The sequence below is a fragment of the Nycticebus coucang genome, chromosome 3 (genome assembly GCF_027406575.1).
Source record: "Nycticebus coucang isolate mNycCou1 chromosome 3, mNycCou1.pri, whole genome shotgun sequence".
NCBI lineage: Eukaryota > Metazoa > Chordata > Mammalia > Primates > Lorisidae > Nycticebus > Nycticebus coucang.
The window spans coordinates 130879343-130893092 of NC_069782.1; the positions used below are offsets into that span (position 1 = coordinate 130879343).

At 41.5% G+C, this 13750-nt stretch overlaps 1 non-coding gene and 1 pseudogene across 1 annotated transcript; both read right to left on the reverse strand.

Annotated features, from left to right (window-relative positions):
• Positions 1 to 835: 835 nt before the first annotated feature.
• LOC128580772 (transcription initiation factor TFIID subunit 9-like) lies at positions 836 to 1618 on the reverse strand (annotated as a pseudogene).
• An 11868-nt stretch (positions 1619 to 13486) lies between these two features.
• Positions 13487 to 13595, reverse strand: LOC128582734 (U6 spliceosomal RNA). Its single transcript, XR_008379180.1, has one exon. It is a non-coding gene; the product is annotated as a U6 spliceosomal RNA (small nuclear RNA).
• Positions 13596 to 13750: the final 155 nt, after the last annotated feature.

Below are 13750 nucleotides of genomic sequence, written 5' to 3' on the forward strand. Positions count from 1 at the left end.
GTTTTATGCAATCCCATTTGTCTATTTTTGCTTTTGTCACCCGTGCTTTGGGGGTCATATCCCAAAAATCATTGGCCAAGAACAATGTTACAGAGCTTTTTCTCTGTATTTTCCTTTTATAGTTTGGGGTCTTACACTTAAGTCTTTAGTTCATTTTGAGTTGATTTTTGTATATGGTATGAGATGAGGGTCTAATTTCACTCTTCTGCATGTGGATATCCAGTTTTCCCAGCATCATTTATTTGAAGAGACTGTCCTTTCCCCATTGTGTTCTTAACATTTTTGTCAAAAATCAATTGACCATAAATGTGTAGATTATTTTGGAGCTCTCTCTTCTGTTACATTGGTCTATGTATCTTTTTTATTCTAATACCATGCTGTTTTGATTACTATAGCTTTTTAGTAGATTTTGAAATTCTTTTTTTTTCAATTGAAAAGTATATAACTATATTTACTCATTAAATATGGCTTGGCGCCTGTAGCTCAAGCAGCTAAGGCACCAGGCACATATACCAGAGCTGGCGGATTCAAATCCAGCCCAGGCCTGCCAAACAGCAATGACAATTACAACCAAAAAATAGCCAGGCATTGTGGCAGGCACCTGTAGTCCCAGCTACTTGGGAGGCTGAGGCAAGAGAATCGCGGTTGCTGTGAGCTGTGACGCTACAGCACTCTACCCGGGGCGACAGCTTGAGGCTCTGTCTCAAATAAATAAATAAAAATAAATATTATTTAAGTTTTCTAAAACACAATTTGAAGACATCCAGCATGCATGTTTAATTTCGGTACAATGGATTCAAGGCCAAATATGCGTGTTACATGCATCAAGGCTAGATTACAAATTATCACAGTCATCATCATCGTCATCTCCATACTTTGTTTTCAATGCATTTGAGGATTCATTGGCAGTATTTTGTGATGACACCATATTAGTAGTCATAAGAATGTTTTTAGACCCAAGTAATGATAGATTAATCTGAACATTCTGAACTGTCGATGTTGCAGGAATTGAGGCTTTTACAGCTGGGGATTGTGAAGCAGGCATCTGTACCGTAAACCTTTGCTCTGTGAGAGACATTGGAGTCCCTACTTTAGTTGAAACAGACATGGTTTGTGGGATTGGTGTGCCTACTGTGGGAGTATTTGGTCTGCTAGTAACTGAACCAACACTTAACCGAGGAACTGTTATTCTTCCTGCAGAAGTAGATGCCTTTTTCTATAACTATAGGCTTAAGCCTATAGTTTGGAGCTGTTAAGCAGTATCTATCAGGTGGCAATCTAGGACCTGAATATGGTTTAATCAATGGCAAAGAGGTTTGGTTTCTTTGCCTTGCAATATCTAATAAAAATATCTCTTGGGGGAGGAGAGGTAAAAGACTGGTCAGTGTGACATTGGATTGCCAATCGCACATCATGTGTATCCACAGTAGCTTTCTTAGCATGGCTCGAATAAATTTTTGCATCACGTAGAATTGTGGTCACATATCGGAAGGCAAACTCCAACATCTGATTTATAACTCTTGGTCATATTCTGTAATCCCATATCCTTCAGAATTTGTGCCGTCATCTGTACATCTTTCAGCATGCTCTTGGGAGAAGCCATCTTGCCAGACTCCATGATATCCAGTGATCAGACTTCTTTAGCTAAATCACCCACATTAATGTATTTCAGTCTTGATCTTGACTCCAAATTCTTTGCCTAGTGTGGTTTTTCCAACCGCAGGTGTACCCATCAGCAGGATGTTCAGAAGCAACATGGCTCTTGCTGTGATGGCTCTCAGCACACCTTTTTCTTTTTTTTTTGAGACAGAGTCTCATTATGTCTCCCTTGGTAGAGTGTTCTGGCGTCACAGCTCACAGCAACCTCAAACTCTTGGACTTAAGCAATTATTTTCCTCAGCCTCCCAAGTAGCTGGGACTACAGGTGCCCACCACAATGCCTGGCTATTTTTTGTTGCAGTTGTCGTTGTTTTAGCTGGCCACGGATGGGTTCAAACCCACCAGCCTCAGTGTATGAGGCTGGTTCAAACCCACCAGCTTCAGGCATGATAACCACTGTGCTACAGGCGCTGAGCTGATTTTGAAATTCTTTTTGCTCAAGATTGCTTTAGCTATTCATGTGTTTTGTGGTTCCATATGAATTTTAGCGGTTTTCTTTCTTTCTTTCTTTCTTTTCTTTTTTGAGACAGAGCCTCAAGCTGTCACCCTGGGTAGAGTGCCATGGCATCACAGCTCACAGCAACCTCTTACTCCTGGACTCAAGCAATTCTCCTGCCTCCGCCTCCCAAGTAGCTGGGACTACAGGCACCCACCACGCCTGGCTATTTTTTGGTTGCAGCCGTCGTTGTTTGGCAGGCCAGGGGTGAATTCGAACCTGCCAGTTCAGGTGTATGTGGCTGGCACCTTAACCACTTGAATCACAGGTTCCGAGCCAAGTTTTCTTTCTATTTCTGTGAAAAATGTCATTGGAATTTTGATAGAGGTTACATCATTTCTGTAGATTGTTCTGGATAGTATGAACCCTTTAGCAGCATTAATTCTTCCAATCCATGAAAGCATATTTTTCCATTTATTTTTGTCTTCTTTAATTTCTTTCATCAATGTTTCCTAGTTTTCAGTGTAATATTTATATGTGTGTGTAGTTTATTGTGATAAAATACATACAACTTAAAATTTACCATTCTAACCATTTTTAAGTATTTAGGTCAGTAGTATTAAGTACATTCACACTGTTGTACAACTGTCAGCACTATCCGTGTTCAGAACTTTTTCACTTTCCCAAACTGAAATTTTTTTTTTTTTTTTGGAGAGACAGAGTCTCACTTTATGGCCCTTGGTAGAGTGCCGTGGCATTACACAGCTCACAGCAACCTCCAACTCCTGGGCTTAAGCGATTCTCTTGCCTCAGCCTCCTGAGTAGCTGGGACTACAGGTGCCTGCCACAACGCCCGGCTATTTTTTGGTTGCAGTTCAGCCGGGGCTGGTTTTGAACCCGCCACCCTCGGTATATGGGGCCAGCGCCTTACCGACTGAGCCACAGGCGCTGCCCTCCCAAACTGAAATTTTATACTCATTGAACAATATTTCCCTATTCCACGCCCCTCATAACCACTGTTTTACTTTCTGTACCCATGTACTTGACTTTTCTAGATACCTCATTTAAGTGGAATCATACACTATTTGTCCTTTTATGCTTGACTTATTTTACCTAGCATAATGTCTTCAAGGTTCATCCATGTTGTAGCATGCACCTGAATCTCATTCTCTTTAAAGGTTAAATAATACTCCATAGTGTGTATTTACCACATTTTGTTTATCCATACATCAACGGACATTTTGAGTTGTTTCCACCTTTTGGCTGTTGTGAAGAATGCTATAGCTATCAGTCTATAGCTGTCTAAGACCTTGTTTTCAGTTCTTTGTGTACATACCTAGAAGTGGAATTGCTAAATCATATGATAATTATATTTTAAGTTTCTGAGAAATTGCTACACTGTTTTCCATAACAAGTCTACCATTTTACATTCTCATCAACAAAGTGCAAGGGTTTCAATTTCTTCACATTCATGTCAATATGTTGTTTTCTGTTTTGTTTTGTTTTTATAATAGCATGCTAATAGACGTGAAGTGGTTTTACGTGTGTGTATACATATATATATATTTCTTCTTTTTCTTAGAGACGGGGTCTTAGTCTGTCATCCAGGCTGCAGTGCAGTAATGCAATCACAGTTCACCGCAGCCTCAAACTCCTGGGTCCAAATGATCCTCCCACCTCAGCCTCCCAAAATGTTGGGATCACAGAAATGAGCCACCATGCTCAGCTGGTTATATATTTTAGAAAATTAAATAACGGCCTGAATTGGCTGGATAAGATGTACCATAATTTACTCAAACAATTCTCTATTATTAGAAACTTAGGTATTTTCAAATTGTTGGGATTGTAAAGAGAGCTACATATTTACATTCCTAACTTTGCTTTACTTTTGCTTATAAATTCCCAAAAATGCTAATTGCCGCATCATAGAGCATAAACATTTCTTTTTTTTTTTTTTTTTTTTTTTTTTAATTTGGTCAGGGTTGGGTTTGAACCCGCCACCTCTGGCATGTGGGACCGGCACCCTACCCGCTGAGCCACAGGCGCCACCCAGCATAAACATTTCTTAAAGCTTTGAAATCAATGTCTATTTTAAAATGCAGTTAAAAGAGGGATGGTAAAACAGAAAGAATTGCTACTGCTGCTACACACTTAAAACCCCAAGCAAGCTGCTATTTAATCAGCTGAGAAATTCCCACACACAATGTGAAGAGTGGGCATTGTTGGTTAGTCCTCCAACAATTTGTTTGTCACCATTGACCTACATCGAAACCTTCAGCTTAAGAAAAGAACGTAGGAGCCTCTTGATGGAAGGTTAGATTGTGGTACTTGGGGTGCCAAAAGACTCTGTGTATGAGTACTTTCATTGCTGTTGTTCACAAGACCAATCTAAGTCTCTCTCACTTTGTTCACTACTGAAATATGATGCTGTCTCTGGGGGTGAGAAGTTGCAGAAGTATTTAAGAGCACCCAGGAATAACACAATTGAGAAAATAAACCAAAAACTAAGTTCAAGAAAAAACATCCTGGGCGGCTCCTGTAGCTCAGTGGGTAGGGTGCTGGCCACATACACTGACGCTGGTGGGTTCTAAAAAACAACAATGACAACTGCAACAACAACAACAAAAAATAGCCTGTGTTGTGGCAGGCTCCTGTAGTCCCAGCTACTTGGGAGGCTGAGGCAAGAAAATCGCTTAAGCCCAAGAGTTGGAGGTTGCTGTGAGCTATGATGCTACAGCACTCTACCCAGGGCAACAGCTTGAGACTCTGTCCCCCCCCCCAAAAAAAAAAAGAAAAGAAAAGAAACATTGAAGAATAAGTGACAAGGTGGTAGCTTTCTCTCTCCTGAACTTTCTAATTATTAGTTGGGATAGCCTATGCCCCCACAGAGACTTACACTCAAGAATCCCAGACAAACTTGAATTGTATCACTCTGTTACTCAGTGATTTTTAGCTATTCATGGGCTTTCTAGTCAATTCAAACTTCTTTGCCGAGCACTCAATAGTCTGGTTTCCCCTGACCTCCCTCTATCCTTACTGCCCCAGAATAGAACCTTTCATTCCATCCAAACTGATGGAATGTGTATTGTGGAAAGACCTTTGGACTTGGAGTCCGACAAGTGGATTTGAACCCTGGGTCGGCTGTTGTTTTATTAAGTAAGACTTTGTGCAAAATACTTAATCTTGCCAAACCTCAGTTTTCTCATCTGTAATAGGAGTAATAAAGCATAATTCACTGTACCATTACATGCATGTTAAATTAAACAATAACATGTAAAAGAAGTTAGCACATGCAGAGTGTATAGTGAGTGTTTGTTAGGTGACACCAAGGTCTTTTTTGACCCTGTGCCTCTAACCTGTTCTCTTTCTGGAAGTCTTCTCTCATCTGAATCCTACCCATCTATCAAAGCAAACTTACTTTTCACCCCTCCTGAAAGCCATCCCATTCAAAACCTAAGCACTCCTTGATTAGACTGCTTCTTGGACATTTTCTATAGTACCTGTCACTGGCCGTACTTTTTACTGTGGATTTGTCTTCTCCAGGTGTCCTGTCAAAGGATGAGAACTATTATACATCTACTACTTTATCCCCTACCCCAATTTTCCCCCTCTGCATTAAGAATGTTTACACAAGTAGGCGCTAAATAAATATTTTCAACTGATGCTTTTTACTACCCCCAGCTTCATGATCTGCCTGTATCAGTCCTTCTTTCTTTTTTTTTTTTTTTGAGACAGAGCCTCAAGCTGTCGTCCTGGGTAGAGTGCCATAGCATCACAGCTCACAGCAACCTCCAACTCCTGGGCTCAAGCGAGTCTCCTGTCTCCGCCTCCCAAGTAGCTGGGACCACAGGCGCCCGCCACAACGCCTGGCTATTTTTTGGTTGCAGCCGTCGTTGTTTGGTGGGCCTGGGCTAGATTCGAACCCACCAGCTCAGGTGTATATGGCTGGCGCTTTAGCCGCTTGAGCCACAGGTGCCGAGCCCTGTATCAGTCCTTCTAAATGGACTCACTCCTGGGGCAATTTCAAGGGAGCCCAGATATCAATTTTGTCCCAACAGTAATTATAATTGATGTATATAGCACTTTCTAGCTTACAAGAGTAGCCTATAAAGTTAACAGAAAGAATTTGTTTTGTTTTGTTTTTGAGACAGAGCTTCACTCTGTTGCCCTGGGGTTGAGTGCCATGAAGTCATAGCTCATCACAACTGCAAACTCCTGGGCTCAAGCTATCCTCTGGCCTCAGCCTCCCAAGTAGCTGCGACTACAGGCATCTGCCACAACTCCCAGCTATTTTTTGTTGTTGTTGTAGTTGTCGTTGTTTGGCAGGCCTGGGTCAGGTTCGAACCCACCACCCTCAGTGTAAGTGGTGAGTGCCTTGCCAACTGAGTTATGGGTGCTGCCAGAATATTATTATTATTATCATCATCCCTATTTCTTGGAGACTCAGACAGATCAAGTGATTTGTTCAAGGCCACAAAGCTAATGTATGCCAGAATCAGAAACTGAACTTGGATCTATTGGTAGCAGAGGTCATGCTCTTGGCCTCACATCATAAGACCTCCTTCCAGAGTGAGACCCCATCACTACTAAAAATAGAAAAACTAGCCAGGTATCATGGTGGGCACCTGTCATTCCAGCTACTTGGGAGGCTGAGGCAAGAGGATCGGTTGAGCCCAAGAGACTGAGGTTGTTGTAAGCTATGGATGCTAGGACACTCTATATCCAGGGTAACAGACTGAGACTCTATCTCAAAAAAAAAAAAAAAAAAAGATTTTATGATTCCCAGTATATGATTTACACTCCTAAACATGGAATATAAAGTCCTTCTAACCTACTGTTTCCAAACTTTTTTATCTCACAGCACACTTGAACCTATAGCTAAACTTCCACAGCACACATAAATAATGTTAATCAAAAAAAGTAAAAATAATTTACTGTGCTTTGAACTTGTTTCAAAAATAATTTAATTAATGATCTTTATAAAATTTTCAAGGCACACTTAAGATCCTCTCATGACACACCAGTGTGTTGTGGCACGTTACTTGAAAATCACTGTTCTAACTTCTTTTTCCAGACCATCATCTCCCATCATTCTTCTATATGCAACCTAGTTTAGTATTTCACAATTTGATCCACAGGAGTAGTTTATAAGTTCTCTTTGAAATATTGCTTGGCAGGCAAATAGATTTTTAAAAGCTGCATATCATATCTCCCTCTTGGATTTTTAAAATAAATAGCAGCATATTAAGGCAGAGGGGATAGATTGGCAGGATTCCTGAGAAAGAAAGTAAATTAACCAAGGGTTACACAATTATGACAAGATTTTCCCCTCCCCTCCAAAAAAAAAAATAACATTTTTAAACTTCCTTCCATATTTAACTATTAATGAACATTTGTGCTTCTCTAAAGTAAGATTATGGTTGAATCTGAGGTCCATGCCTAAGACGAAAATGCCAGTGTTCTTGGATATAGTAACCACCTAAAGAAATCTCTCCAATGTTCATGGAGGTATGAAGGAATGGTCATATACAGGATATGACAATTCTTGGGGAAATGCTCCAGGTGAGGACCTTGTGTAAATTATTTGTCTGGGTCCCAGAATGAAACCTGGACCTTTGGTTGGAAGATGCCTTTCCCTTATACTTTAATTAATCACAACCAGAGCAGCCCTGTTAGAAATGGTTTCCCTTACTGCACTTGTTACCTCTTAGGTGACCTTCTGCCCCACCCCTCAAAGCTTGGACACTTGCTCCAAGGTCTTGGCTCTGGCACCCCAGGAAGTATCTCCCTGCAGTTGCCATACACTAGAGTTCCTCTAGCAAAGGGCACAATTTCATCACAGCTCAAGGGCATTTGGAGTACAGCTGTATACGACACAAAAGGATCACAGGTGAACCTGATTAGAAGAGATTCTGAGGGGCATCCCATCACTACCTAGTTCTCCAGCATGCCAGCGTAGCTCTCAGCTGCACATTTCATCCTGCCAACTCAGTAGACATTCTTCAGATTTAGGTAAGGAAAGAATCCACCGATAGTTCACCTACAATACAAGGCAGAGCCACGTCTCTCAGCTTCCTTGGTCACTAAGTCAGCAAAAGCCTTTCTGTCCAGAGTGCAGGTATACCTTTAGTAAAAACTTGGGGAGACCAAATGAATCTTGACTTAGCTGCTACCCTAGATTCTGTTGATAACAGTTGTTTGAACTCCTCTCTGTCCCCACACCTCGCTCCACCCCCACAGGGAGCAGTTAGATCATTCTTGCTGAGTTGCTTCCAGATTCATTCAATATACACTTACTGAGCATTACTTCTCCGGTAACTTGACAGGCTTTGGGGAGTAAAGGGTAAGGTATAGAATCTTCTCATTTTTTCTCAACCCAGTTTCCGGTGAAAATCCTACTTTCTTACAACAAAAAGCATCATGTCAGCAACAAATCCCAAGTTGCCCAGAGATGGGCATATTTGCAATCCTGTGGGTTTTCAGAAATGCATATTAGCATAAACATTAAGATAGCAATGACTTAATTATACTCTAATTATTGTAGCCTCCAAATGGGAGTTTGATCTCAATTCACACACTATTTTGGTAGATTGTTACAAGGAACCCCAGGCATAATACGCCTTCATCCTTACCAGATTTTTACCTGCTCCCACTTCATTTGAAGAAGCCCTTCTCTTTCCTTCTCACTAAACTGTCCCTGCTCATTTCCCCACACCCATCATTTCATCTCAAACACTAGGAGTTCAAATAGCTCTCCTCCAAAAGTCTTAACCTTGGGACTTTTAGCCATTTGCCCTTATTTCTCAGAAATACACCCTCCTCCCTGGCTGATCTTTAGCATAACATCAACTCAGTCAAATGAAACAAACAAATATTTACAGAGTGAGGAAGAAGAGAGAGATGGGGAGCGGGCCAGCTGTGATTACTGACCCATCCTGGTCATCTTTCCCTCACAAAGAGTGGTTTGGAAAATAAACTCAGAATGGCAGTTAAGAAAAGTCTTGTTTCTTATGCTTTCCTAAATACCAGCAATAAACAATTGGAGTTTGAAATTTAAAAAAAAAAACACCATGGGCGGCGCCTGTGGCTCAGTCGGTAAGGCGCCGGCCCTATATACCGAGGGTGGCGGGTTCAAACCCGGCCCCGGCCAAACTGCAACCAAAAAATAGCCGGGCGTTGTGGCGGGCGCCTGTAGTCCAGCTACTTGGGAGGCTGAGGCAGGAGAATCGCTTAAGCCCAGGAGTTGGAGGTTGCTGTGAGCTGTGTGACGCCACGGCACTCTACCAAGGGCCATAAAGTGAGACTCTGTCTCTACGAGAAAAAGAAAAAAAAACCATTTACAATAGCACCCCAAAAAACTACTTAGATATAAATTTAAATACATATACGATCTGTATGTGGAAAACTACATAACACGGGTAAAAAAATCAAAGTTATAAATAAGTGAGAGAATATGGGCTACAAGGTCAAAATATAAAAGTCAGTTCCCATTCTATATACCAGCAGTGAACATTTGGAATTCAAATATTTTTTTTTTTTTGTAGAGACAGAGTCTCCCTTTATGGCCCTCGGTAGAGTGTCGTGGCCTCACACAGCTCACAGCAACCTCCAGCTCCTGGGCTTAAGCGATTCTCTTGCCTCAGCCTCCCGAGTAGCTGGGACTACAGGTGCCCGTCACAGGAATTCAAATATTTTTTAAAAGGTAGCATTTCTAAGTCTTACTTCTGAAAGTCACGTGGTTCAAGTGAATACTCTAGCTTGGTGATTAGCAATCTAAACTTGACTATGTCCTTTAGCCAGAAATCCTAGGGTTGTTGGGACCTTGTCCATGCAGAAGCCCAGAGCACGTCTTTAATTTTGAGTCAAAACAGTATTTTGAGTACTTCTAATCGTCCCTGGATTCCTCTGTGGTACTATTTGTCATCTTTTTCCCACCAAGCCTCTTTCATTTAGGCAACTAAATTTTCCTCAGAGGCTTCCATTCCTCATTTTCAAATCCTCCTGCCTCTCTTGTTTCCAGCTGGTTCCTAAACTTTGGTCAGACATTTCCAAAGCACCTCCAACCTACAGCAAGTCTTCCCGCCTTTGTGGTCTTTGTGTTGTCTGGCCTCTCTGTTCTTTATTCTCCTTTACTCCTACCCCTTCCCTGCTCCTCCCCAGTGCACAGGTCAGGCCTTCAAGAGTGTACTTACCACAGACAACTCTTATTTAAATTGTTTTCTCTGAAGCAAATATTTGCATATGTGAACCCTCCCATTTGCCATATGGCTTTTCCTACTTCCCAGCCAGAGGAACTCTCAAATTCATATATATTTTGGGAAATGAAGTTTTCCCCAGATGGTCTCTCCAAAGCACCAAAGCAAGGTCAGGGTTTGTGCATTCCTTCCACGGTTCTGGGCAGAGGTTAGAATTACTCATGTCTTCTTGCTCCCATCAGCAGTTGTTTCATAAATGCACCTGATAATGGGACACAAACTGAGTCTTTCTTAGCTAAAAAAAAATACCAGATTTTAGGGAAATGTTGAACCATAAACTGGTATCCCCAGGGAAGGGAGAGAAACCTGCTCAGTTGTTCAAATAATTTAAAACCAAAGCCCCTAAGAATACTTCCACAAGGAGACAGAAAGAGTAGAAATATTAGAAAGATGATGAGGCAGGTGTGCTAAAAATTTTCTTAGTCATTCTTAGCTCTAGAAGGGGACAGGGGAAGCTCCACATCTCTACTGGGAAACATATTTCCCCTTTTAAATCAGGAAAGAAAAAAACAACAACATAGCCCCAAACAGAGAATGTTTTCTTTTGTAACTGGAAGCAAACATTGCTGATGGCTTTAACAGATGCCTGCCAACGTGGCCTGAACAGCAGGCAAGCTCAAACATTTTTTGAGATTAACACATGTACAGACATACAGTATATTAGGTAAAATTATAAATACAGGAATAAAAGAAAAAATAAACAAGTCATGGCTTTCTCTAGGCTTCTGTGTCCACCACCAGCTAAATCAGAGTCTAAAGCAGAGAAATCTGGATTCCAAGAAGGCAGTTCTCCCAGGAGTTCAAGTCAAAACCTCCCTCTGGGAGGAAAAGAAGGTGCCATTATAGATTAAGTGGCTGATGGCTGACCAGCTCCAGACTGCTGGGCTGAACCCAGCCAAGACTTCCTAGTGTCTTAGCCTAACAGACTCTGAGGATGGGTGACAGGTTAACTCTAGGCCTGCCATTGACTCGGATCTTTGACCTCAGTAAATCATTTAATATGCCATGTGCCTTTGTCCATATGTTAATGTTTGGTGTAATTTGGATGAGAATTCCAGCAAGTCCTGAATGTGCCATCCATTAACTCTAAATCTTCCCCTTTGGAGCTACTAGGAAGAACCTTCTGGTCAACTACACTGCAGAGAATGGCGGTATCTGGATGAACCACTGAAATGCCTGCAGATGGTGAGACCACCCTTGCCTTAACTGTGGCTAAGGAGTAAAAGAAGGAATTTGTTGGGTGGCGCCTGTGGCTCAAATGAGTAGGATGCCCATGTTCAAACCCAACCCTGGCCAAAAACTGTCCTCCGCCCCCCAAAAAAGAATTTGTCCTTGATTAGCAAAAGCAACACAAAGCTTTTGTGATAGCTTTGCCTTAAGGCAAGAATCCACCAGAGTGTACTAGGAGGAGAATACTAGATTCCAGCACCATACTAGTTATGTGTTATGTGACCTTGAGCAAGTCACATTGGCAAGATTGTTTAGACATTACTGGGTCTTTCATGATTAAAATCAATGGAATGGCTTGGCACTAAACATTTTTTAATGAAGTAAGTTGAGTAGAAATATTGATACTTAGTCCACAGCATAGAAAATACCCATGCTTAGTCCACAGTAAAGGTAAGTACATGTATGTTATGTTTTCTGGAATGGTGGTGAATAATTGAGTTCTTACTATGGGTAAAAGTTTTCAACTCAGCAGCATAGACCACAGGGTTTTGATTTCCTCATCCATTGAATGGGAATACTTCACTTTATCTGTTTACATGGAGAAACACACATCTACATGTTCACATACATATAATGAGCTAAGTGGTATATAAAATATATAGGCACAACAAGGTTCTGTCTTTATAGAGCATTGGCTGTGGGGAAGCCAGTCACAAAATAGCAATATAATTATTTAACTACCATTGTGATTAGGGGTCAAAGAGAGTTTCAAAATCTGAAGAGAGTATGTAACAAGGTTCCTAACCTGGGCTGTGAGATCAGAGCCAACCTCCCTAAGGAAGTGACAAAGAAGGAGACATAGGCAAAGAACTCAGAGAAATAACCAGCCAAGTGTAAGAAGGCTCTGAAGAAAGAACAACCACATCAGGCCTACCTCAAAGAGTTCTGTGAGGGCTGGGAGGCATTGGCTCATGTCTGTAATCCTAGCACTCTGGAAGGCCAAGGTGGGTGGATCGCCTGAGCTCAGGAGTTCAAGACCAGCCTGAGCAAGAGCGAGACCCCATCTCTACTAAAATAGAAAAACTAGCTGGGCTTTGTGGCAGGCACCTGTAGTCCTAGCTACTCGGGAGGTTGAGGCAAGAGGATCACTTGAGCCCAAGCATTTGAGGTTGCTGTGAGCTATGACACCACAGCACTATACCCAGTGCTACAGAGTGAGACTTTACCTCAAGAAAAAGAATTCCGTGAGGACCAAATGAGACAACTGTGGACACTGTGTAAATTATAGTGTTATCCAAATGTGACATATTATTTAAAACAAAGAATATAAACATGCCATAAAGATGAAGTTAGTTTTCCTTAAGCAATCATTGAATGACTATTTGCCAGATACAGTATTGCCCCCAGAATCCAAACGCCTCAGAACTCAAACAACTCAGAATCCAAACGAAAAATTCAAGCAAATTTTACTCCAATCCAAACACTGCTTTGGAATCCAAACGCCAGCACGTTGTTCATGTATTTTTGTGCGTTTGTTTCCCCAGCACTCAGGGCACCCATCTGCTTTGTCCTTCAGTTCATTGTCAGAAGCTATAGTGAAAGCATCTTGTGTGAGTTTCGCTGCTAATTTTATGCTTTTGTGCCTGTTCTGTTGGGGTTTCTTTGGGTTTTTTTTGCAGTTTTTGGCCAGGGCTGGGTTTGAACTCACCACCTCCGGCATATGGGGCCAGCACCCTAGTCCTTTGAGCCACAGGCACCACCCTTGTTGAGGTTTCTTAATAGTCAATTAAATGTATTCGCCATGGGTCCTAAAAAGTGTAGTGAGGAAAATAAGAGGAAAGCTGTTAAAGCTACAATTGAAGTTCAGCAGGAAAGCAGCACAGGTGTGGCTGATCTCGCTACGATGTTCAGGATGCCTGAATCGACTGTATTATTACTATTATTATTATTTTATTTTTATTTATTTTTAAATATGAAACGCTTCACGAATTTGCGTGTCATCCTTGCGCAGGGACCATGCTAATCTTCTGTGTATCATTCCAATTTTAGTATAATGTGCTGCTGAAGCAAGCACATCGACTGTATGATTTTGGAAAAAAAAGAAGCTATCAAAGCACCTGATGTGGCAAAAGGGGTTACGATGCTGACCTCTAGGAGATGGAAAAGTACAGAAGAGATGGAAAGACTCCTTTTAGTTTGGATTAATGAAAAACAGCTGGCTGGTGATGTG